We start from the raw sequence: 27,787 nt of genomic DNA, 5'->3' as shown, positions 1-27,787 counted from the left end.
TTTTTTCTCCTTTGGTTAAACACAATTTGGATAGATTAAGATTACCGCAAGCGGCTTGCTGCTGAGCATCACAACATCAACATCTCTGCCACTGTGTTGGATTACTTAGTTATGCGTAACTTCACCTTCCTGCTCTAAATGCAGTACGTGTCACCTCGGTCATGCAATCTTCCTCTACTAAAAACACTCAAGGGGGAGTTGGTTGATAACATTGAGGAGCATGATCGAGTCATTTAGCTGGCTCTGTGCATGAACAGTAATACTGAACGATAATAATCAAGATGATAAGAATCACAGTCTGATTGAATTTCACATACTGGCATATGTTGAAATTTTACTATATGTGTTCTAAATACATTAAAAACAGCCAGAATCTGTAGAGGAAGTGAAGTGTTAAACAAACCTAAAAATCATATAAAACTGAAAATATCAAAGAATTTGAAGACATAAAAAGTATTGGATATAAAAAAAAGATCTAGTAAGGCCCAGGTAAACTTTATCTACACACAACATGCATGCATGTCCAACTTGCATCCACTGTTCACCTTTTCTTTATGTGGCGCTTCCAACAGAACATTGCTTACTAATAATCAAAAACGGATTTTCTTGCTACTGAAAAATCGGTAGACTAAAGGTTTATAACAGAGGAGTGTATGAACACTTTGCACAGACCGGTTCACCTGCATTCACAGCAAGATGAGCAAGCCCAAGAGAAACGCCAGAAGATGAGTATATAGAGCTTTTGTTCACTGAGAGACAGAAACACAACCTCACAGAGGGCCATGCCATAAATGGAGCTGCATAGCAGTGGTCTCAGAGGATAAACAGTGGTCTCCAAACCATCTCCTGGGAAGTAAACACATCCAAACCCTTACGACATACAAGACCGGAAGATGGGAACCACTTTGTATTTATTGCTGATCCCAGGTCTGAGATAAAGGAAAGCAGCAGAGGAGCGCGTGCAGACGTGTAGTGTTATTTAACTATCAAAGCACATCAGCAATGCTTGCTCGAGCGTGCATACGGCTGAGTTGCGGTTCCTCTCTAAGGCCATGTAAGCACATGACAAAACGTCAGATTAACTTTATAAATGGATGATAAATTCATCTGTCTTCCACCCTCATCTCCATATCTGCCTGTCTGACCATCTTTATCAGGCACTATATGGCCCCCTCACATCACTGTTCTCGCTACAGTTCAATTATCTCCCTATAAGATGGTCTCCTTGTCACTTAATCTCTGGTGTGACAGTGAGACAGACATGACATCAAAATCAGCAACCAGCTCTATCAAAGGGTATCGAAAGGTTGAGTTTAAATAAAGAGGAAAAAACAGTAAGTTCAACAGAGCAGGGGGGGACCAAAGGAAGAATGTTAAAGTTCAGTTCAGTTCTACTTTTTAGAAATGGCCACTTTTTAAACAGACTGTTCGTGTGAATGAAGGAGAAAAAAAACGCCACAGATCCTAGTTTTACTTCCTTTTTATTAGTTAATTTTTACCATTTAAGATGGGACCGCTAAACTTTGGCTGCCTTTTCATCTTAATACAGAAACTAAAGAAAAAACGATTGAATCCTGTGTTGTTTGAAGGCAGTCATCAGCTACCAACAGCTTTTACGGCAGAATGTTTTCTTGCATGCAAGGTTACTCGAGGCATGAGTGGATGCCCTGAATTAATCAATGAGGCTTTAAATGTCAATATGAAACCTTTGACCATTCAGTGATTCATTATTGGGTCTTACGCATGAATGAAGTTTTAGCGATGACTGAAATTCAATTATGCTTTTTGCAGATATTCTGTTTCCTCACATGAAAAATAAAAAGTGTCATTCCAGTGCATTTAGGCCGCGCTACATCTACGTGCAGTATGCCTACTCTGGAGCTTCACTCTGAAATCGGAAAAGCAGCACTATGTTCTTCTGAATGCACAACACATACGATGACTGCTTTGAACTTTCCTTCCCACTTAACATTTAGAGTGAAATACTGAAAAGGGAAAACATTCCTGACATCACAAGAACCACTGTCAGGCCATGCTGGCACAACATGGGTTAAAAGACCTTATACAAATGTATTTAGTCCATTCAGCTTGACTGCATATTGTGACTGTCATCAGTGCAAAAAGTGGGGAAAAATCAATTTGCCGCTTCATGATCCAGTTTTGTCTGCCCAATAAATTTTTAGTTTGTATACTCCGAGAATATCCTTAGATATGAAGTATTACGAAGGCTTTTACCAGATCACACTTCACGTTAATGCGTTTTTATATGGAGGCAATAACATACTGGCTACAGTACATAATGACTAGAGTGTGAAAGCCATAGATACTGGATAGCCAACCATGTGCCAGAGCTTTTGCTGTCCCCATTTGGAGGAGGCAGGAGGGAGAATGTGTGTGTGTATGTGTGTGACTGTGTGGGTGTTTGAGGATAAATGCATGCACATGTGCATGAAGGGCACGGAGAAGGCAGCAGTCTCCCGAAAGAACACTTTATTTGGAAAGAGCCTCCCATGACCTGGCTTGATCTTGTCCCTCATTTCTTGGGTGGGGGTTGCGCACGCCCATGTGTGTTTGTGTGTGAATGCTCAGTGCTGGGGATTTACAGATCTTTGAAATGGCTGTGCCCCTGAGGATAGGACTGCGCTCCCACCAGTGGCTCACAGTGCTAATCTGACTGACAGCTTGGTCCAGCTTTCAGCCAACAAAACAGCCCACTGGCAAGGTCCAAATACCTGACTGCTGAGGAATGTGATCTGCCATGAGATGACAGAGGAGAAGCTACTCACCCCTCTGTGTGCCTAAGCAAATGCTCAACCGCCTGTATCTCTCTCCCTTTCTACCACTTTTTCTGTCTGCTTGTTTGTCAGCACTACACTGCTAGACCTACACATCCTCGGACTCAGCTGGATATGACAGTTTGACAGGCTGTCACAGTTCTAAAACAGAAAGGCAGTGGGATGACACTGTCACGGTACCCTTCGGCAAGCATTTAGAAAAAACAAAACGTCTTTCAACTTTTGAACCTTCCAAGATTCATTTTTCAAATACGCATTCTTTGATATTTTTTGGTTTAAAGAACTAGTCATCAAAACCAGTATTTTAAAGGAAAGCACTTTATGACTTCACTTAAGGCTTGATCTGTTTGGACACTGGCGATAAGGCTTCTGTTACCACACATATTCACCAATAAGGCAAAGCTACAAAAAAACTCTGCCACGTCAGTTAAAAACACCCCCACAAGCCATCTGTCTTGTTTCTTTTCTCCTTCAGGGGCAAACTGAGAGCTTATTTAGCTAAGATGCCCACTCATCAATCAGCGAGGCTTTTCCATAAGCCATCCAGCACAGCTTGAACTGGAGGACCCTCATAATTGAATATTAAACCCCCGATGAGTAGCAAGGCAAACTGCGATGTTGACTGGAGGCTGTAGTGTTCTGTTGCCGTTGTGTTGGCAGAGATACCTGTGGTGCTGTTCAGTGTAGCGTCAGTTGCATCCTGCCTACCCGAGGTTATTCTGTCACACTGTCACAATTTCCATCTTTTGGATAAGAAAAGTGTCTACAGACAAACATCCAAACTCGCACAGGGGACCACAGATGCAAGCAGGCATGAATCTATTTGGCACGCAAATATGTAAACACAGCTGGCTTTTACTCAATAGGCAGCACTTGTAAGAAGGCTGGAGAAATTGCCTATTGTTCAGTTAAGACAAGAAGTAAACGTGGCTTTGACTGTTTTTATTTTGGTCTGTATTTACCGCAGCATGCAGAAGGAATCTCTACGCAGCTCAAACAGAAGATCAGGGAGCAGCCCATGATTCTGCACTACAAATATAATTGTATTTCTATTAGACCTGAAAGCAAAATAATATTGTGAGATAAGGAGTGAAATTGCAGGGAAATTGCATTTTTCTGGTGTCTTGCCAATATAATCTGATGTATGAAATGGAGGAATGTCACGAAGGAAGGTACTCTTGAAAAGATCAAAATCTGCTTTGCCTGTTATTATAAATTTGGATGTTTTTCCAAAAGGAAAATCCTGTCAGCAATGGAGAGAGAAGCAGAAACCTTAGATTTTAGGTCTGTGTCCTGAAGTGTTAGATCAATGAAAACCAAGGTGTCTGGAGCGCTCCCACAAACATTTTACAGCACATTATCCATGTAGGTTTTCCAATTTATCTATAAGAATCGAGTTTACGTCTACAGATAATGGCATTAATTGTAGCGATATTACATTAACATCCTGAGAGTATAACCAGCCAATTAATTCATTTCTTTAGAGGCAATATACATGTTGGCTACTACAACACGCACAATTTGCCACAAAAATACACATTAATGAGCCACCTCTTCACAAGAAAGCCTTTTTTCCATGGGAAGCTAGAGCCGCAATCCTCAAACGACCCTCCTGCTCTTAAGACAGACCCTGTGATAGCCAAGTGGACTCTTAAAGATATGGATTATTCAGACCCATTCAGGCACCAGTGTGTTGACAGACAGACCTCAGTAAAAACATCCCCATGCTGTATATCCTTTCTGCCTCATTGCTCTATGGGGATAAGCTGACTTACATGTACAGAGAACCTCCCTATGCAAACAATGATTGTGAACAGTGACATTCAAGGACTGCAGCTGCTGCTGCAGACAAACGCACAAAACTGGGATTCACCTATTTGCTATTTTCATTCGATTTTTCCCAAGCATCAAAGTTTAATAGAGTAAATCTCAGAGATACTGCAATATGCAAGCTTACAAATTTTAGTCAAGACTTCAGTAATTATGGTATATGTGGGCTAATTACATCTCTTACATTTTAAAATTGCACCATGGCACGCCATCGGGATTAGTGAGATTAATAATGCTTTCATAATTGCACCTTTATATTATTGCTTCAGGTCAGGTAACATATTTTAAACACCGATGAAGCACAGCACAAAAGAATGTAGACTTGTTTTCATTTATTTGGTTACAAAAATGTGGGGAAAAACATCTTCATATTCATTTTATATAAAGTATTATCACAGATTCTTAAAAAAAAAAAAAAAAGCATATTTGACAAGTCAGCTTTTGATTTTCTGGCTAGTTCACAATTAGCTACTGGCTGCCAGCAGTAACAAACAGGTACACTACTGTACAGTTGGTATTTACATCTATTCTTGGAAATCGTGCAGCTGCAACCTCGACAACAAACGCCAACCCTCTTTCACAGTTATAATCATCCCAGCACGTAGAAGCTGACTGCCTGTCTCTTTTACAGAAAAAAAAGCACTGCTATTGTCATCAGTATAATGTCTTAATAATTATCATCTGAGGGTGCAACTCGAGACTCGACTAAGACAAGGGGAGAGAAGCGCAGCGTGGATAGACTAGGAGAGCAAGCAGCACCCCGTGGATGCATGATGAATGAGGGTGTCAGTTGTGTTCACCCAACTAGCAGTGCAGTCTCTGAAACTGTCAGTCCCCATGCACTGAGACCTGTCTCATTAACCACAGTGATCATGCATTAACAAGACAGGCAGTAAGAGAGCAGGGAAATAAATCATTTTTATAAGATGAACCACCATTTTTAAAAAGAAAAAAAAATTGTAATAGACATTAAATTTGTTTCACTGGTGATCAGCGTGACAAGATATGGCACATTAAAGCTCATCATATGGGTTTGTTTTGGTTGTGCACTAGGATTAGAATGGAAACATTTGCATTGCTGGTAATTACTCCAAGTAGATTTTGATGAAGTATTTGTTATACAATTATGTGAATAATGATGAAGCACTAGGTAACTGTCTCTAACAGTGGGTTCCATTTTCTTACTCCCCACTGTTTTTGGTGTGCTGCATTATTGATAAGGGGCTGACATTTTACACTTTTCTTAAGGCAAAGCCAGAGTCCCTCTACAGTCACCTGCAGCACTGTCTCCACAATAACCAGGCTGACAGTCTAATATCACAACAGGGACTCTGCAGGATTCATATTACATTTATTAGCAGGTTTGTGGTGACAGCATTGGTTTGTGCCTTCTGCTGGACTAGTTTGGCATTTTTATTTAATAACATGAAATTTTCATCACATAAAATCAAAACACATTCAAGACTTGACAACTGGTGTTCCTGCGATTGTTCAGAAAATCAACTTTATATGTATTCCTAAAAAAAATCTCCTTTTAATCTTTCTGGGGGGAAAATGAGAAACTGCCTCTCTTAATGCTGCTTGGAAGCAGCAGGGCGTGGCTGGGAGTCAGCTCAGGTTAGTCCCCGTTTTCCTACATCAGTCATCCTTAAACTTAAAACCACCTGCCCAGTGTGGTGCAAGTCCACCTTGTGCTGTTAAAACAGCTGCAACTGATTGAGACATGGGCATGTGTGAAAAAGCACCAGGACATTAGAAGTGGATCATTTGCCTCCTGCTGGTTTAAGAGTGGAGTCTCAGAGAAGCAGGCTTGTTCTGGGCATCCTGTAAATGCTTTATTGTACTGGGATCTGGCAGTTTGGAGGCCGGGTCAAAACCTTGGGCTCTCTGTCGCATTCCTAGAATCGTTCTTGAACTGTTTTTTGTGGTGTGGTGGGGTGCAAGTGTTCCAATGGGGGAGGCTGTTGCCATCTGGGAGCGCCATTGTCATGAAACATGCCTTGTTTTTCAACGTTTAGGTGGGTACATATCAAAAATAACATCCAATCCACATAAATGCCAGAAACCAAGATTTCCCAGGAGAGCACAGCATTGTAGTTGGACGATGAGTGTCATAGGCTTCAGCTGTAGTAATGGTTTTAACGTTGTGTTGTAGTATACAATGGCTAAACTGATGAGAGCATAAAGGCTAAAGCATGTTCACCAGTCTTTAATATAATCCACTCCAAAACTCCAAGAGTTCATTCAGAATATTCAACAGCGACATCGTCAACAGGGGTGCAGAAATTTTAGCACTCTTAAAAACTTTTGAGAATAAATTTGCAGGCCACTGTGAACATTAAACACTTGCATTAAGTCCCTGACATAATATTTGCCCACCACAGACGTACAAGAGCGCATTTGTTTTTGTTTTCTCTCACCGTCTTTTTCGAAGCAGAAGATTAGGCATACATTTACACACGTCTTCATGATGCAGGTTTCTGTACACAGATAAGAGCTAGTCATACACTTACTGTATCATTTGACATGGATCATTACACTGTTGCAACCCTGGAACCCACAATACTGCACAGCGTGCGCCTTCCACAAACTAACTCATGCTCCTAGCCAGTGTGTGCACTCTCGTGCATGTTACTCTCGCTATTCCGCCAAAACAACACACATAAAGGAAACACAGCCTACCTCGGCTCGCAGTGACAGCTCCGTACGTCGACTCGCTGCAGGAGATGGCAACAATGTGATGCTCGCAGTAAAGATCGCGGTTCGTAAGCGCAGAAGTTTTGACAAGTCAGTGAGTCACGGAGCACACAAAGAGTGCCAGTCCCTTACTGATCTGTGTAAAGCAAGCCAGTGTACAGGGTGTATGACAACGCCCCGAAACAAAAGTGATCCGGTTGATCCTCCGGTGGATCATTACGATTATTATTAAGGATGTTTCTCTCCAAATTGGCTACGCGCACCGGTGCGCTGCGTTTACCTCCCAAAGTGATCCCCAAAGCAAACGTCCCCTAAGGACACGTGATCAACATACGGGGGACGGGAATAGCTCTCAATTCCCCACACAGTAGCAGCTGGGATCGGTTACACCGCTGCTTTAGAGCCCGTTCAAAAAACCCGAGCTGTGCGCACCCATACTCCTCCTCCTACCATTTTCCCATCCCCTGTGACCTCACGGTGTCGCTGTCATTTGGCTTCACCTTAGCAATTTGGATCGATTAATATAATACACCTGTCGCCTTGGCCCGCTGATTATAAAGACATAAAATTTTACTTATAATTATATGGAAGTTTCCTTTCAGATGTTAACTCACGAATGACTGTAGATAAATTATATTTATTTAGATGACAATATTTCAATGTTGTTTAATAAAAATGAACAACTTAGAATCCTATATGTAGGCTGTACCATTAATCAATGTAAAAATAATACTAATAATAACAATTTTGTCAGGATAACCCTTTTGGGCTATTCCACAATCCAGATTGTTTTCCTTCTTTTCTCACAGGCATATAAATAATTTGTAATCTAAGCCAGTAATGATGTCACTACTCCCAGGCACCAATCACAGTTTAACAGCTGTTACGACCAAGTGTAAGAGATGCTAGACTCATCATTAGCGTTAATTGGTTTGAGAGCCGGTGATAACAGCCATATTTTACATTTCCACATTATTTTTATACCACACCATTCATCGATCGCTGATGTCTTATGTATTGGGGCACTGCCATCCTAGTGGGCGCCACTGCCATCATTTGTCCTGATTTATATGCATATTTTTTTCAATCTTAGGGGTCACGTGGACCCAGCAAATGCTTTACAACACACCAGAGCCAACGATTCCTCTCGCTGTAAAGGTCGAGGCGTTATTCGTTTGTCACCAGTGTGTAGATTGTATGTTTTTTTGTTCTGAAGTCTATTTTTTGTTTAATTTAAATAAAATGTTTCATTTATAAGTCTCATTCTTTAACAACACTGATTTTCAGAAGTTTTTATTGCAAATGAATTCTCAGCTTTTTGTCCTTAAACTGTAATAACTGTAAGAATTATTGAATTTTCATAGTCGTAGCCTTAAGATTTTTTTTAGCTGAATAAACATTTAGAAAGCTAGAAAATGTGCCAGCGTTAAAATGTGTACATTATGAGCCTGAAGTTGAAAGGAGCTTCCAATTCTGTAGGTGAGCTAATGTGGGCGTTCTGAAGAGAACCAAGGTTTTATTTTGCTGAATTACTGCCTTCAAACAGCTCTTAAATGCAAATGGGATACAGACTGAATGGTGGAAGAACTGCACTGCCGTACAAGTTGCCATGTTAATTAGTTCCTCTGTGAAAAGCTCAGTATTCAATAGAGACAAGAAGGACAACTGATAGGTAGTCTTTGTTTCTCTGTACCTTTCACCCACAAAACGCAAAACTGGCACTGGCCCTCAGCCTGCTGGAGTACATGTGCTGTGTGCTTGTAAGACAGGTTTTAAAAGCAAAGGGGTGCACAGGACCCCTCACACCTTACACATATGCTTATGGATTAAGTTGATAAACTGTAACTCCAGGGCTCATTGGACTGAATATCAAAGCTTGCAGGTGGATATTTGAGCTGGCATGCAGGGCCTGTAAGACTGTTTGTTCTCTTGTGAACATGCTATTACTGTACAGACAGATTCCAGCTGAAAGTATGAGATGTATTAGTACACTGTGATAGACTTTAACATAGCTGTTGCACACATTTAAAACAGATTTAATTTTTCAAGAAATAACATTTTTATTGCCTTTCAGTGTCACCCAGTCTGCAAAGTGCCATTTTCCACATGAGTAAACCTGTCAAAGAAGTATGTTTATCAGTTTAACCTTCTCGAAATGAGGAATAGCTCATTTCAAAGTGAAATGTGGCAGACTTTCACATTTCACTTTGGTCTTTTATGATGAATGTTATCTGGCTCAAACAAATAAGTTTGCTATTTTCCTGTTCTAACATCCCACAGTCCCAAACACAGTCTTATTAGAACTTAGACTTTACACTGCAGTATTTGGCTCATTTTGTATTGTCACTAAAGGCAGGATTTAGAAGTGAAGAATGTCTGTCAATTTCTTCTCTTGCAAGGACTCATCTACTGTGTTAACAGCTTCATCCTACATAAAAAGCAAACTTACAATGACCCAAATCCTCCATTGATATGTTCAAAGCCACCATTTCTTTTGTGATACTAACAATGGGTGCACTGGAACTTATAAACCTACACCTGTGAGCACACAAAACAGATTTTAAAAGCCACCTTGTGGGGTTTGTGGTCATGGTTAGTATTGTTAGTATTATCTTTTTATAAGTGGACATCGTTTTTGTCTGAAATGTGCATGAAGATCAGAGGCAGACTGTGTGACACTACCATCACTGGTCAGAGGAACACAGAACCAATTCTGCAAAGTTAAAAAAAGAAAAACACTGAATGCAGACATCATCTTTGTTTAATGTCCGTGGATAAAATACACATGGCACATTTAGGCAGGGAAGCTTTGCTAAGTATGTCTGCGTGTAAGTACAGTATGTGAGAAAAGACCAACCAGTGCATTGTTTATGGAGAGCAGTACTAGGAATGCGAAAAAGCTCAGCTGAAGTAAAAAAAAACAAAACCTAAATGAAGCTTATTTTTCTTCCATCCATCCATCCATACATACATACATACATATATTTATCCATCCATCCATCCATCCATACATACATACATACATTTATCCATCCATCCATTTTCATTCACTGTTGTTATATTTCCAGGTTTAGTATTTACTGTTTCTGTTCTGTTTCACTTACTGCTTGCTGTGCTTTTGTTTATGTTTGTTAAACTTTTTTGGGTATGTTTTCAATATAATTTCTTAAAACCCAAGCAAATAACAAGGTCAACAACTTAGCTTTAGCAATAAGAGCTACATTAACTGAAATGGTCTGCTTTTATTTGATGAACACTGACATTTTCTTGATCATTTGCCACAGGAGTTAGAAAGAAATAATAAAATATACAACAAAAAAGGTAGAGAGATTCATTGGTGAATCTGGGCCTTCGTTAGAGCTTCACGGTTTGAAATGAAAAAGAAAAATTCTGTCAATACAACATCAGACCTCAGCAATTCTAAACTGTGGACGTCAATAAAAGTATTTAATAACACACTCAGCTGAAGAATTTTGCATTATCTCTAAAAAAATCTCCTCCCTTACAAAGAGATTAACCCAAAACATATTGTTAATCATTACAGGGATTATGAATAGTTAACTGAAAATGGGATAACTGAGGCTGGGGAAAAGTAATAATTAATGAGGCTGGGTACAGATGGGACAGTTTGGGATACTTAATTATGTTTTGACACTAAAAAATGACCCACTTTTCAATTTTTCTGGTCATGAGTTTTCTACACATGAGTTTAAAGGTATAGCAAGTAAGATTTCCATGTTTAAATGTTCCATAAAAATAGACAACGTTACCATTAAAATTTGAAACCCTTCTGACATCACGTCAAAGGCATCTGTGTGTTGTGTTGCAGGGATATCTATTGACGTGAGCATACTAACAGGATAACCTTGGCTCTGTCCTGTCTTGTTATACTGTCATATCTCAAGAGGTGAGAGTGAGTCATTGCAGGTGTCTAGTTTGCATTGTGTCAAATGTGAGAGGAGTAAGTAGTGCCTTGCAAGTAAAGATGGTGCTTTAGTACAAGTGTCATACAGACAATCAAGGGTTAGATGTATTTAATCTGCCATCAGGGGACACTGCTACAGAACAGGGATCATTCAACATCCACCCTGCATGGTGATCTATTAAGAGGATACATATTCACTAATCATGTAGAAGCCTATAGACCTGTGAGTACCAGATATAAAGGTTTCTATGTTGTATATTCATATTTTTATGTATTGTATCTTTAAAATCAACCATAAGAAATCAAATCATATGAAAGTCTCTACTCAAAGTCAGCTTTTGTTAGTTACAAACTAACAAAGAGGATTACAAAAAAAATAATTATGTTTCTATGATTTTTTTTTTTAAATGTGGGAAGTTGTAATTAATAGCTTGAAGTTTTTTTAAATACTAGCTGAAAATAAAACAAAATGAACTACATTATTTATAATTTCTAATCAGTATTGCATGCCCCGAGAAGAAAGTAACAAGAACTTCCAAGGACTGCATAATGCTTATACATTATGTAACTATGCCAGTGACTAAATCTTTGCTCTGCAGTAGTGCATGTAGTTAAAGTTTAAAAAACATTTCTTTCGTTGAGGAGCTCTGAGGATTTGGCTGTTTTGGTGTGTGACTGTGTGGGATTTTAAGGATCCATATAAATGTAAGTAGCTGCCAGCTGCTGTCTTTCAGCTCACTGACCCCTTGGTTCTCTCACACTGCGGCGCAGCCACAAATAAAATCCTGCAATCATAGTGGATTATGAGGGTCTAAACAGCAAGATGTCAGCTTGCAGGTGGTTGCAGGCGGAGCTTTCACTCTGCTAGGTCTGCTTGAGCCGTAATGATGTCTCAGCTGTGCTGAAGAAAAATGAAAAAAAAAATGAAAATGACAAATGCTTTGGTCATCAGTGCATCTCTAACTGTTTGATAAAAATCTGATAAAATGTGTATAAATACATTATTCAAATAAGAAATTCACCATGCTTAAAAATTAATGAAAAATAATACATATTTACATACCGTATAAGGTATTATAGTCATGTGATAACACTTGAAATAACTGTGCTTGGATATGCAGTGGAAAACCAGAGATTATGAAAAAAGAAACCATGGATAAAGTTTCAAAGAATGTCTTTGTTTATGGTTAAAAAACCCTTTAAAGAGCCCATAAAACCACAGATTGCCAGGAAGACAGTATTTTATATTTGTCCATTTTCATTTAAAATCTTGATAGGATTGTATGTTGCACAATGTGTTAACACAAACACTATGAACCCCCAACTAAAGATTTCTTTATCCAACTTGTTATGCTTTGGTTCAATCAATCAATCAATCAGCTATTTGCAATGAATAAATCCGTATCTCTCATGCATCAGAAGATGTTACAGTTGCAGAGTGCAGAAAGAATGTAGTAACAATGTTAACATTACGGGGAAAAACAGCCTTTCAAATGTTCAATGAAAACATGCATGCATAAACCACAAACTTCGCTCTAACAGCGCCAGCAAAAGCTATAATTCTAAATATGTTCTCAAAAACAAAGAAAGCTTCTTAATCCAAAGTCAGAACGTTCCGTGGCTAATATTCTGTTGCAGGATGGAAAAATGCTGCAGCTTTAATCAGCCCACCAGATGGCCTTGCTACTTTCTGAGTGCCCATGCAAGTGCAGGGATGGTTGAAAAACAGTGGAGACAGAGATCTGAGGCAGGATGCTAGTTTGCATTGATGCAATGTGAACGTGTGATGTTTCCAGAGAATACTCTTTGTTATCTTGAGGAAAATATCCTTTTAAAATTATATATTTGTTTATTAATGACAAAGATTAGCCGTGTCAATGATAATATCTGATCAGATTGAGTGATTCAAGGGGTGTACACATGGCAAGTGATGTGATGACCACAGACAATGCAATGTCAACTAAATTTAGTAATTTGTATTGATGATAGGTAAAGCTGTTAATGGTGTAAAGTGGACACAGAATAGAACCAGACAGAAACCTGCGGCAGTGGTCTCATGTCACAGCAGAGTTGAACAGAATATCCAAGCATCTGCTCCCGCCAGCCTAGGAAGCACTGATAGATTAGAAAACCTGGAGGGGTTTCTTATTATCGTGGGGCCTTGTCTATGACAGAATCCTGGTTGGCAGCAGCCCACAAGGTAGTTTTGCCATCCTGAAATTGAATTGGGAAGGATTTAATGGGTTTAAAGGCTTTTGCTCTCAGTGTGATGGAATCAGATAGCGGTGAAAATGCCAGAAAGTTGTGAAAGACAGAAGGTTTGACTGGAGAGAGTGATATGGAAAGAGAAATTGGGCATGGCTGAGGTAAGCTGATGGGAAAAAATACATTTCTTAATTAGCTAATGGTGATATTAGGTATGTATCATTGTGTTGTCTTTATCTAATCTCAAATAAAGATATTATTGCCCTAAAATTGTGCGATGGAGGAGAGGAAGGACAGGGTAAGTCTTTGATACACACATCAAGGTCAATACACAGCATAAGAATGGCTTCCTGTTCCCACTTGCGAACAGGTTCATCTCCCTGTTCTTCCCCAAACGCCGTCTGCTAGTGTGGCAGTAATGCTCAGGCTCACCTCTTACCATTCTTGTGCTGTGATTTGACCTTGATGTATATGCCAAAGACTTACTTCGTGAAAAGCGTGAAAAGTTCACTGTTTAGTTGAGTGTCATGGGAGACATTATGTTTCCTATCAAGCTGCACCCAGTTTGGAGTAGAATGCGTCACACGGCAAAATGGGTAAAGCATTAACACGGAAGCTCAGATCATTGAAATAATGAAATGGTTAGCCCAGAGTCATAAACTGAACCCAAGTCAGAATCACAGGAAAATCACTGGTGACAAAATTATAGCTAATAAACCCTTTACACACTTTGCTGAGCTATGGAAGAGACTGGAAGAGGAGTGGAGTAAATTTAAACTGCAGAATAGTGAGAATAGGTTCTCCTACTTCCTAGTAATTTCTCTGAAAACTGTAAACATAAAAAAAAAAATCTAATTTTGCTCGAAGAGATTGCTGTCTCTGTATTTTCCACAAAATAAAGGCTGCTGTTGAATGGCCATGGTTTTTGAGCACTATTTTGAACAATTAAGGTTCACCAACACTATAGGAAAAATAAATGGTTTATGATTTGTTCTTTATATTGTTATTCATGTGTATATGAATAGAATGAAAGAAAAGGGTGGAGAGTTAAGACATCTTATGTTTCTGCTTTCAGTCTAAAAGTGCATGTTCTTTTTATTTCCACTGAACGATACAGTAGTAGTTATAAGATGTTATTATGATATAATAATGTAATTAATATAATATCATAACATAATATCGAAGTAGTAAGATGCAGTGTGTGCTTATGACTCAAACCGTCACTGCTGCTGCAAATGTTATCTAAGCCAAATGTGTAATAGTCGTGATCAGTTGTTGTCACAGTTTCCAATCACTTTCCCAAACTGCTAGTCCTCTGCCTTTGGCCACAGATTCAGATGGCCTTGGTTATGACTGGAAGACGTGGCTCAGAGGGAGAAATGGAGGACAGAGGGAAGAGAAAATGAAAAGATGAAACATTTAGATATCCTTCATAAAAAGTAATGAAGAGAAGAACTGTAACCCTCTGTTTACATTAGCAAATAACACACTTGTTAAGGTGACATACTAAATTTCTGCCTTAAAAAATGCCTTTAATCTTTTGAAGGTTCATCAAAGGAAAGTTCAGGAAAGGAAATGAGCCATAGAAAAAAAGAGGCATTTGCACATCGAGGTAGATGTGAAGCTTCAGCGGATTACTCATCAGTTTTCAATAAATGAAGGGTGACTTAAATAAGCCTCCTTTCCAAGTGCCAGCACGTATCAAAAACAAAAAGAGCAGAAATTCATTTTTAGCTTCAGTTTGAGTATGATGGAAAATCAGACTGGTGCACTGAAATGTCTTTTGCCATGAAATCATAAGCGCTCCGACAGCTCACAGAAAAAGATCATGCTGTGTTGTTGGACAGACATCAAAGGCAAAGGCCTCAAATAGTTTCTCTGTCACACTGGGTCACCCAGCAGCACTTCTCTTCCTCCATATGTACACAGACAAGTTGATATCCATGAAAACGAGGCACACTCATATGCAAACGCTCTTGCACAAACGCGTGGTTTTTGCAGTCACTCTTCCTTATCCACTACCTGAACAGTCTGATGTCATCCTGCTTTCTAAGAACTCCTTTAGCTGGTTCCGTGGTCAGTTAACGTAGCGCACAGATGCATTATCCCAGTACCACAAGGAACGAGAATTTGTCACAATTGTCCTAACCTTTGATCTCTAAGCCTTTGAAACCTGCTCCCTCTCTCACACCATGAACCCCATTCAAAGCACGCGCGCCATCTGTGAAAAGAACACCAGTGCGTTTGTTTCTAAACTTAGTTTAGCATGGAGTACAAGTCAAGTCACACAAGAAGAAGTGTGAGAATTTTAGGCTTCTGTCTCACAGAACAGGCAGTGATCATCTGACAGTTCTATATCTGACAAATGGAAAAATATGTTTTCCCAGCTGGATGCAGGTGGTTACTAATAGTCGTTGTGAACTCAATCGCTAAAGTCCCATTTACACAGACAGCCAATGAGCACCTGTTAAACACTGGTTGCTCTTCTGCAACCAGTTTGTGAATTGTTGATGGAGTTTGCTGGCTGTCAATGGGTAAAATTGTTTGAAAAGAGGTATAAGGTGCTGCACTGAAAACATCCTTGAGTTTGCTTTGGATTTGGTGTTTCATGCAAACTACTGCTGATGACCAAAGCAATCATAAGGAGGTTTGGAAGGTTGGTGCAGCATCTTCTTTGCAACCAATTTCACCCAGTGATAGCCAACAACCTGCAGAAACCACTCACCAAGTGGTCAGGAAATCGATTATTCTCTTTAACTGGAGGTTGTCAGGGGCTTGCAGACTGTTGTGCTGTGTGACTGAGACCTGAATAACCTTTTAGGCTTACCTTTCAAATGGCATCTTATGTTGTGATAAACTGTTAATGTATTTTAATACAGCATATAGAAATGACAAAAAAGTCCAGTAGTAATCAAATAAATAAACAGCTGGACAGGATCATTTAAAACGACTGAGGTTGATAACAATATGATGTAGCTTAAGTACAGTGTTTAAAATGTCACCACTCGATATGAGTAGATTGCAGTCAATTGAATTGTTTTATTTCCCCTTATAATTCAAGTGTCACGGCTCAACGGCACGAGGGAACAGGGATGGACACAGGCGCAGAAACCAACCCGGAAGCGAGGTGACAGAAAACAAATGATTTATTTCCGCCCACAGGTAAAGGTGAAACACAAAGCGACGCCACCACACTAGTGGCGCGTAGGATTCGTCGGTGATAATGAGGGCGACCTAGACACCTCTAGGAGACGGCTGAACAGCGGGGACAGCGGGGAGGTAGAAACAGGACTAGGTAGGGGCCGGGGGCATTGGTTTCAGATGGAGGGGACAGGTGGAGCGGAAAACCCGGAAGCGGTCGAGGCGTGGGGAGGCAGGCAGGTGAGCGGTGGGCCGGCAGGCCACGTTGTGTAAGCAGCTGGCGGCCCAGGTCCAGGAGGACGGGAGCGAGGGGAACAAGATCTCCACTCCGGGTGCTATCGCTGAGGACAAGAAAAGACAGGTCAGTCATCACACGGCGTTAAGACAAGGTTTAGGATGCTCCACTGAACTAACATGGGAATAGCAGATACTCAGGCGATGAGTGGTTGAGAGCGCAGGTCTGATATACCGCTGGCACGATTGCTCACAGGTGGTCAGCCAGGGAGGGGCAACCGGACTCCGCCTAAAGGAGGAGGAGCCGCTGTCTGAGACCTGCAGGTGCCCAACCAGACCATGACATCAAGTGCATGATCCTGGCTATGGTGCCTGCTGTTCATCTGTAGTCTATGCATGTCTATTTACTTTCATTAAGGCTGTAAAACATTGTAAAAAGGGTTTGGAATAAGTTCATGAGCCAGCGACGCTCATTTCTGTCCAAGGTCAGGAATACTGTTGAGTTGTGAGGATATCCTGAACTTTTCTTTTGGTAAGCACTTCTGTTTTTGCCACTGTTAGCTGCTGTTAGCTGGCATTAGTGAAGCCTTCTTTGAAAGTGGATCTACCTTTGTTGGAAAAGAAAGTCTGATTTGTTTTTAGGATACTTGAGCTCAACATTAGCTGGAATTATGTTAGCTTATAACCAGCTGTTATTTAACTGCCCTGAAGGGTTGTTTGTCTAATCTGCAGAATGTACTTCACTGTAATGCCTAACACGAAAAACCTGCACTAAGATGCTCACAGTCACTTTGATCAAAAGCTTTAATAAATTAATTTCTATCTACTATACAGACTCTACTTTTCCCTCTGGATTTACTTACTGTTTTGTTAAAAGGATACAATTTTCAGTTAATATATTTCATTGCACGAGTCTTTCGAGTAGGTAATTACTTGTAAGCAACATGTGTCTGATGTGTCTTAAAAATTAAAACAAACAAATAAATAAGAAGAAAGTACGATGAAATTATATGATGTAACATTTTTATTCCAGATCCTTCACATTCTGCTGGATGAGAAGTCACCCACACAGTTCAGAATCATATTGTGATTAATGTTGTTCACCGATTACCGTTTAAAATGCAGCAAAATTATATGAAGCACTATTTCAAGCCGCAGGCAGGTTGCCGCTTCTCTTGGATGACCTGAGAATTCATAAGACAACAAAGCGCACGAGGAAAAAATAAGAAATAATCTGACTGTGAAGATTCCTGTGACTGTGCAAGTGGATAGATTTCAGGCCACCTGCAGCTGCCTGTGTGCTTTGTCTAATGATGTTTGTCCGGAAAAAAAGGACCTCTCAACGGAATAAGCAATGGGATTTAATTAGCAGTGAGTGACAGGGCCCAGTAGTTGTGATGCTACCCCCTCCTCTTTTAAAAAAAATCCTTTCATGGAAGATGCAACTCTGCTGCATACTGCAGATTGTTTTGTGGATGTGGGCTTATGGGAATTACTCAAGGCAGTCTTTGGTTTTCTTTAGTAAGTATGCTGATGGAAAACATGGCCTAGTATCAAGCACTGTTAAGTCAAGGAATGTGACCAAGCAGACATATCTGCTAACCTTGGATTATATGTGGTGATGAGTCAGTGGCACCAAATACTTTATGCTTTAATTACTCCTAAATGTTAATGTGTCACCAACATAATGATCTAAATAGTAACTGTGCATTAGCGCATGGATTGAGGGTTATTTCAGCCTTGGCGTGCCGCTGAGGGAACACATTTTTCTCCAAATGACCTAAAAAAAAAAGACTCACTGCAACAACTAACCTCGGGAACAAATGCACATGCATTCATCAGCAGTGTTAATCAGTCTGTGAACTGTCACAACACGGCAGCTTTCAGAGGAATGAACAGCCTTTACACCCCAGCCCAGATTTTTGTTTTTAAATCAATTATGACCCATATCTCCCTCTCACTCATGCAGAAAACAAATGAAAGTTGTAAATGAACAGATCTATTGTTCTAATGCCCTGGTGAGCTCTTTGCTGTAATTAACCAAGAGGTTGTGGACTTTAAAAGCCAGTCAAGGCCAATCAATACTGATTTGCAGGACAGTGAGCACAAACACAGGTCCCCCGAGGCACGTCCATCAAGGAGACAGCTCATGCCATTTCTCATTTCAATAAAGCCTAAGAAAAAAAGGTGGGAGTAGCTTAGAAGACACATTTGACAAATCATCAAAATATATATTTTTTCTGTAAATGGCTGCTTTTTATTTGGTTTCTAAGGGAACAAAGCTAAATAACCTGGATAGTTCACAACATAAAACTGGTCCCGACTCATAATCTTGTCTTTTTCCTCGCCCAAACAACACCCTTTGACTTCTAACCTCTTTGTCTGACTGACCAAAACGGTGTGTTTAATTTATGCTGTTGTCACATAATCCAGTTCAGAGGAAGGCACCATAACACATAAATAATTTATGTCCACATCTGTATTTCAAAAGACACCTTGAGAATGAATATTGAATATGTTCTATGTGCATTGTGTCTAATGATGTGTCCGTGCATGGATAAGCAGAAGATAATAAAGGACATTAAAAGTCTGGCCTCTAAACTGTGTGAGATCAGACAAATCTGAAATGTGGCAGATCTTCCAGTAAATGCTTTTATCTGCAGCTATTTAATTTATTTTACCTCCATTAAAGATAATCAATACTTTATTGATAGCTGTTAACATTTTTGGTCCATTTCAGTAATCCCACTTGCAGCTGTAACTGTCTGCACAGGCACGGCTCAGTGATGTTATATGCATATGTCAATAGAAATGTGGTAAAAATCATTTTCATATTTTTTAACGCTTCAGATTTTATTTTCAGAATTGCCTAAAGCCCTATAATCATGCTTTGCCTCTCCAGCTTTCCTATTCCTAACATGTCTTTCATCCTTGGAATTACATGCAGTTTTAAGCAACGGCGTTACTATAAAAGCGAGAGAAATGCTTGGAGTGTGTTCAGCACTAGCAACAGGATTAATAATGATGCACCAATAGCAAATTTGTTCTTTCCACACATGTTGCAGTTTGTGGAATCCTTATCTTTTTTTCCATCCTAAAAAAAGCATAAATTTGCTGAGGTGAAACTTTAAAAGTAAAAAGAAAAGCTAACATATTTTTCAGAGTCAAGTACATTACCAATTCTCATTACATAGGCAGTAACCTAAATTGATATTTAGTCATAATGTTTCCCAGGAGATAGCAAAACAATAAAAAAAAAAACCCTCATTGCACAGTGGTTTTGTTAGAATAGATATCTGAACTATGCAGTTGAAAGTACATTGCCTGCTAAGCACAAATCTGTCTGAACTTCAAATGAGCTGGAGACAAATGTAGTGGGAAGATCAAGCGTATAAATCTAAGTAGCAGCTCTTCAAACACTAGGGGCGAGTGACTCATGCAGGAGAACAGGGACATACTGATATATATTTCATATGTTTTTATATGGATTGCGTAAGCTTGCAATCATGGCTCATCCATAACAATCATTTAGCTACATTAGCAAGAGTGCGTTTTTCAATAACTTCTTATATGCTGCATCTAATTTAAATGCAAAACCTACTCATATGCTTAAAAGTCTCTTCAGTTTGTCAGTCAGCTACATATAGATGATTGTTTTTTCCTCATGTAGAACTGGTCAAAATGTGCCAGTTATTTTTCTGCTTTTGTCTGTTTAAACAAAAGCAAGTCTAATTATGTACTGGCACACAAAGCCGAACAACTTCTTTTAAAGCAGTTCCTCATTTTTAAAAACACGTCTAAATGAATTTTATCTCACGTGAGACAAAAGTGTTTTAGAAGCATTTAAAAGAAAGGAAACACTGTCAAATACTGACAGTCATTCAATGCAAGTTTATTTAACCAGAAAAAAGGATGAAGCAGAAATATTTCACAGAAAGAAAGTAAAAAACAAAAACATCAAATTAAAGCTGAATAGTGAAAGCATGAGACTGAGCTTTAACAGTTGAGAAGAAGAAAGTTCAGACTTCACTTTCCTGACAACAATAATTACTTCCCTATCCTAACTCATGGCCTGAATCCCCTTCACAGCCGGCTAATGCTCCCCAATTGCGTTAAGTTCTGTGTGTTCCTGTGATGAGATATTCCCTGCAAAGAGTTTGTGCTTTACTTCTCCACAGTCAAAGCCTAACCAGTGGGGCGCATTTCTTAAAGATGACTGGACAGCAAATTTAATCCTCAGAGGGTGAGAGAAGCTTAGGATTATGGTCGATATCTTACCAACCAATGAGGATTTGAGCCTGTCTGGTTCTGAATTCTTGGCCAATCACAGCCTGAGGTAGAACAGAACATCAAATACACACGGAAAAAGCAGCAGTAAAGAAGCGATGCATTATGATAGCAATTGTCTTAAGGAATGGGTCTTTACTATTAGTATTTTATTTAGTTAATTATTTTTTTTGCTACTTTTCCAAGTTGAGTTTTGTTGACTTTAATGAATGTAACTCATACATTTTAATAAAATAATTATATTTTATTGAGAGCCTTTTCTTTCTTCCCTTGTTTTCTTCTGGATTACTTGCCCAGCATGTGACGATCTGCCACAGGCATGAATCTGTAATGGATTTAAAAATATGCGATGCATGTTTATTAACTATGATCCCTGTTCCTACATGGATCTTATTTGCAATGCATTGCGACTCTTAAACTTAGCAGAAATTGTACTGAAGCTGGCGCAATACATTTAAAAAAAATATTGTAAATCTTTGCAGTTAGGGCAACTCTCACCCTTAAAGAAATTGACGTTTGTTGTCTTTGCTTTCACTGCCCTCTAGTGTCAATTAATCGGTAACTGTATAGTATTCATTGTGCATTATAGAGATTTTTCCTGTTAATATATGTATATTCATATATTTTTATGTGTATACGTCATACTTATTATTATGATCCCATTTCATATATCTTTTTATACGTATCACCTCAAATGCACCCTGAATGGTGCACTTTGACCTGCATAGCTGACTATCAGTTATTAAATGATAGCATGCATTAATGCTGTATCACAGGCATACCAAAGTATAACCTAGATAACTGTGCAATTATAATTACACTGAACCTGAAATAACAAAGATAATCAGATCAGTTGTTTGTAATCCCTGTGATAAGATAAGTAATGCAAACAAGCCAAAGTTAATTTCATCCAGAGTTTGAGGATAGTCTGTTTTGTACATCTGAACTGAGGTGAACTTTGTCCTCACGTGTTAGCCAGACCTTCCACAGAGTAAGCGGCAAGAAAAGTGTATATTTTTTGTAGAACATTATCTTTATCAGCAGAAAGTAAGACGTTTAAAGAATGTCCTCTGAAATGAAGTCTTGCCCAAAGATATCAGTATTATGCAATGAAAAGCAAAGCATCTCAAATCCAGTACAATTAGATCTTTTAATAGGTAAAGACATAATGGAAGAAATATATCTTTTAAAAAGACCCTTTGGTCATCTTCCAGATTTACCATCTCTGGTCCATCATATTATGTAAAGAGGATGAAAGCATGAAATGCAAACTGAGTATTTAATGCTGTGCTTACATTTGGTCGATACAACCACTGTTTTCGTCGGAAATGTCAGAATAATTCACATTTTGTTGTTTAGTTGTTTAGCTAACAGGCCCTCAGCAAATTATAAAGTCATATTTGATATTAATTTAATCTAATATTTTTCAAATATTTGTTCTGATGTTATGTAGCGGACATTTAAACACATCAAAACAAATTACCAATTGTATAGAGACTAGTGAAAAGTAGGACAAGGTATGAGATGACTGGCATTAGGCTAAGGATCAACAACTGAATGTACCCTGTAGTAGACAAGGCCAGTCTGAACCAGTTCGGTCTGGCCTTGGTGTTTTCTGAGGGACTCTGCTTGCATAAACTAGGACACAACTTTTTTTTTTCCTGTAAAAATGCTGTTGCAGTTTAGAACTCATTTGTCCCAGAGTGGTTAGAAAATAAAAGATGGTATCTTATTGTGTGCATATACAACATACATGAACACGAGTGAAAAGAATTTATTAAAGCATGCAGAGCCTTCCACCATGTTAACAGTTTGGGACTGGGGAAAAAAACCTGATTTGTTTTGATGTATCTTGGCAGGTTTTAAAAAAAATATTCCAGTAAACAAGCCATAACGAATCTCATTTCTCATAAGTTACTGGGCACTGGGAAATGAATCAAAGACAACACCGCTGCAGTGTGTGAGTTCTCTCCTCTAATGACACTTGGCATGTTTTATACCAACCACACCGACCATGGACCTGTGAGTCATTGCTCATAGTTCCTCAGATCAACCTCTTCTTTCCTCCAGATGCATTTTGGGTATTGGGACTTCCTTCAAGACAACACACAGACTCATTTTGGTATTACAGGTAGGAGGCAAAAGAGAGAAATGAGAAAAGCCCAGTGTCAAATTAGTGTTTTATAATTGATTAAAACACCACTTTGATCAATATTGAGATTCTATTAGCATTTCTGTCAATTTCACTGTAAAAACTTTCAAAATCCCCCAAAACACATTAACCAAAAAAACCAACCAGACAAACAAGCAGATAAGAAATCTTTTTAATGTTAGTGAAGATTAAAAACAACTTTAGTGTGTAAATCACAAATATCTGGTAGAAATTTACATGACAGTACTGCATGTAAATTTTTTTGGAACCCTAGAAGAGCAACAGATACAAATACTGTTGAACTAACTGCTGATAAAATATCTTTGTACATGCACATTGAACATTTAACCTCAGCTGATTGTACTCAAGTGGCTGCGGTGCAGACATAAAAGTTGGTAAAAACGTAATGTTTTTCGAAACTGCACTTACTGTCTCAATCTTTGGACTGCCACAGACTTAAATATCAGAAGAACAAGAAAGATGATGTACAATAAAAAGGTTTAAATGAAATACAGCTTCCTATATCGCCTTTAAAATGGCACAACTGACCTTTTAGACTTCTTAAAAAATTTGCTTGAAAGAAATCGCAATATTAAGATAAAAAATAATTTTGTTTATTATTGACTTTAATCATTGACCTTAAAACTTTTTTGCTATCTAACTACAGATGAGAACAAAATGTGGTCATGTGTCTGGTAAAGTTATTGTTGTTATTTACGTATATAAACAGATTACACAAATGTGCTACTGATAGCAAAAAATTTCCACACACCTGTTTCAATGACAGAGTGTGGGAGTGACTTTCTCTCACTTTAATATTTTATTGTTGGAGTTGGTTTAACGATTATGTATTTGCAAATGCAATTCTAATCTAATCTGAAAATGTAAACAGTAAGATGGCTCAACTTAACTTTTATGGCTTTTTAAAAAATTAAACAGAAAAGGACAGAGTTGAAATTATGTTGGCTACACACTTTCCTGTTACTCATTTTTTTTTTCTGTTTCAAGTGGACCAGCTAATGATCATACTTAAAAAATAATTGCATCCAGTTTCACTATGCTGGGTTGGAATTGATCAGACTCCCAGCACACTGGCTTTGTGCATATGTGGAAGCTGATAAGGTAAGACGATTCTCTCACAATTTATTTATGCTAACCTCAAAAGTCAGCCAACCTGTTAACTGAAAAAAAAATATATTATGGGTTGCTGGTCAGTTGTCTGACCCATAACCTTACTTAACACCAAGATTTGTTGAAACACAACACACAACATTTGAACATATAAACTTTAGAGCTGCAAGTATGTATTATTATTACCTATGAACAAGGCTAGGCTAACGGTTACCCAATTTCCATTTATGCTAAGCTAAACTAACAGAATTTTGGTTCTTGAAGGAAATATGTACTTTTCCTACATTTTATTTTAAATATGTTCATATATTTTCCTTTCTTGTTTCTAAATTCCCATTGTAGCTTTAATATGAAAAAACACCCAGCATGCCCCTGCGGGCGGTTTATCCTTCAAGCTCGGGTCCTCTACCAGAGGCCTGGGAGCTTGAGGGTCCTGCGCAGTATCTTAGCTGTTCCCAGGACGGCGCTCTTCTGGACAGAGATCTCCGATGTTGTTCCCGGGATCTGCTGGAGCCACTCGCCTAGCTTGGGAGTCACCGCACCTAGTGCTCCGATTACCACGGGGACCACCGTTACCTTCACCCTCCACATCCTCTCGAGCTCTTCTCTGAGCCCTTGGTATTTCTCCAGCTTCTCGTGTTCCTTCTTCCTGATATTGCTGTCATTCGGAACCGCTACATCGATCACTACGGCCGTCTTCTTCTGTTTGTCTACCACCACTATGTCCAGTTGGTTAGCCACCACCATTTTGTCCGTCTGTATCTGGAAGTCCCACAGGATCTTAGCTCGGTCATTCTCCACCACCCTTGGGGGCTTCTCCCATTTTGACCTCGGGACTTCCAGGTTATACTCGGCACAGATGTTCCTGTACACTATACCGGTCACTTGGTTATGGCGTTCCATGTATGCCTTGCCTGCTAGCATCTTGCACCCTGCTGTTATGTGCTGGATTGTCTCTGGGGCATCTTTACACAGCCTGCACCTGGGGTCTTGCCTGGTGTGATAGACCCCAGCTTCTATGGATCTTGTGCTCAGAGCTTGTTCTTGTGCTGCCATGATTAGTGCCTCTGTGCTGTCTTTCAGTCCAGCTTTGTCCAGCCACTGATAGGATTTCTGGATATCAGCCACCTCCTCTATCTGCCGGTGATACATACCGTGCAGGGGCCTGTCCTTCCATGATGGTTCCTCGTCTCCCTGCTCTTTCTTGGGTTTCTGCTGCCTGAGGTATTCACTGAGCACTCGGTCAGTTGGGGCCATCTTCCCAATGTATTCTTGGATGTTTGTTGTCTCATCCTGGACTGTGGTGCTGACACTCACCAGTCCCCGGCCCACTTCCTTCCACTTAGCGTTCAGCCTCAGGGTGCTGGACTTGGGGTGAAACCCTCCATGCATGGTAAGGAGCTTTCTTGTCTTTATGTCAGTGGCTTCTATCTCCTCCTTTGGCCAGCCTATTACCTCAGCAGGGTACCTGATCACGGGCAGGGTGTAGGTGTTGATAGTCCGGATCTTGTTCTTACCGTTCAGCTGACTCCTCAGGACTTGCCTGACCCTCTGCAGGTACTTGGTGGTTGCAGCTTTTCTAGCGGCCTCTTCATGGTTCCCATTCACCTGTGGGATCCCCAGGTACTTGTAACTGTCCTCTATGTCTGCAATGTTGCCTTCTGGTAGTTCAATCCCCTCAGTTCTGACTACCTTCCCTCTCTTTGTTACCATCCGACTACACTTCTCCAGTCCGAACGACATTCCAATGTCATTGCTGTATAGCCTGGTAGTGTGGATCAGTGAATCGATGTCTTGTTCACTCTTGGCATACAGCTTGATGTCATCCATGTACAGGAGGTGGCTGACAACTGCTCCATTCCGTAGTCGGTATCCGTAGCCAGTCTTGTTAATGATCTCACTGAGGGGGTCCAGGCCTATGCAGAACAGCAGTGGGGACAGAGCATCTCCTTGGTAGATCCCGCACTTGATGGTGACTTGTGCTATGGGCTTGGAGTTGGCCTCTAGTGTTGTACGCCACATACCCATTGAGTTCCTGATGAAGGCTCTTAGGGTCCCATTGATCTTGTACAATTCTAGGCATTCCAGTATCCAGCTGTGGGGCATTGAGTCATAGGCCTTCTTGTAATCAATCCAGGCAGTGCACAGGTTGGTCAGTCTGGTCTTGCAGTCTCGAGAATATATATATATATATATATATATATATATATATATATATATATATATATATATATATATATATATATATATATATATATATATATATATATATATTAGCACCTTGCTAATACTGGGTTGGACTCTTTTGCCTTCAGAGCTTAACTCTTCATGATATAGATTCAACAAGGTGCCTGAAACGTGTGGAGGCCAAGTTAATACAGTTTTACACTGTATTAACTGTTTTATTCAAGAAAATAATTTGAATTTTGTGACATAGTTCATAATCCTGCTTATACGCCCATCAGAACATGGGTACACTTTATCATGGGATGGACAGTATGGCCACTTTCCTCTGACCTCTCGCACCAGCGAGGCCTAGAGAAGTTCCACACGTTGGATAGTTTCTAAATCAGGAGTTTCTGAAATACGCAGAAAACCCATTTTGAACCAATAACCATGTCACATTATAACTGCCATATCACCTTGCTTTCTCATTCTGATGCTTGATTTAAACTTCAGCAGATCATGACCATGTCTATATACCTACCTGTTGCTGTTGCCATGTGATCAGCTGATTATTCCATTTTATTGAGCAGTAAAACTGGTCAATCGAACAAAGTGGACATGTGGACAATTAGTGTAGAAGATTAACATGAGAGTTTGATACCATGCCTATAAATGGATAATAAACTATGGCTGCAGCTGAAGTCATAAACTCAAAACCCAGGTTTAGTTTATATCATATAATCTAATGGTGTAATTCTGTAATTGTATCATGAATAGTATAATTTATAAAATTCTTCCAGAAAGGTATTCCAGTTAATGTCAGTTAAAATCATTGCCGACCAAAACAATCACTGACTATACTATAGATCTCCACTAGATGGGAGTCTCTACCCACATCAGTTTTCAAACCCGGCGTTTCCTCCACCCAAACAGTAGCAACCCCTCTGCCTGAGGACATCATTACACACTCAATAAAGCAATAGTCAGTCATTTTCTCTGCTTAATTGATCCCTCTGCTACCCAACAATAGGTGCTCTGACATTTTTTAGTGTAGCTGAAATGTCTGCATGCCTCAGAGTAAATGCATTTTTTATAATTATCTTTGTTGTTGTGCTCTTGTGTGACTAGCCATCTGTAGACAACATGCAGTGCACTTGTTGGTCAGCAGCTGAGGTCAGAGCCTCAGCAGTACCATCTTCCCAGAGCGTCTGTTTTGGTTGTAAC

The 27,787-nt window shown here is 39.5% G+C and overlaps 1 protein-coding gene and 1 long non-coding RNA gene across 3 annotated transcripts in view; one reads left to right on the top strand and one right to left on the bottom strand.

The window, feature by feature from the left end:
* The window catches only part of mid2 (midline 2), a 175,477-nt gene extending 167,681 nt beyond the window's left edge, over positions 1-7,796 (bottom strand). The window contains exons 1-2 of one of the 2 annotated variants that reach the window (XM_026142972.2): positions 7,308-7,796; positions 7,046-7,105 (exon numbers count right to left, since the gene is read on the bottom strand). The gene's annotated coding sequence lies outside the window, so the exon portion shown is untranslated. The remainder of the gene's footprint in view (positions 1-7,045; positions 7,106-7,307) is intronic. The other variant, XM_026142964.2, reaches the window with a different exon arrangement.
* A 9,019-nt stretch (positions 7,797-16,815) lies between these two features.
* On the top strand, positions 16,816-17,658 carry LOC145431711 (uncharacterized). Its single transcript, XR_013911984.1, has 2 exons — positions 16,816-16,954; positions 17,084-17,658. It is a non-coding gene; the product is annotated as an uncharacterized LOC145431711 (long non-coding RNA).
* Positions 17,659-27,787: the final 10,129 nt, after the last annotated feature.

The sequence above is a fragment of the Astatotilapia calliptera genome, chromosome 2 (assembly GCF_964374335.1).
Source record: "Astatotilapia calliptera chromosome 2, fAstCal68.1, whole genome shotgun sequence".
Taxonomy (NCBI): Eukaryota; Metazoa; Chordata; class Actinopteri; order Cichliformes; family Cichlidae; genus Astatotilapia; species Astatotilapia calliptera.
This window is presented reverse-complemented; position numbering and strand designations above follow the sequence as displayed.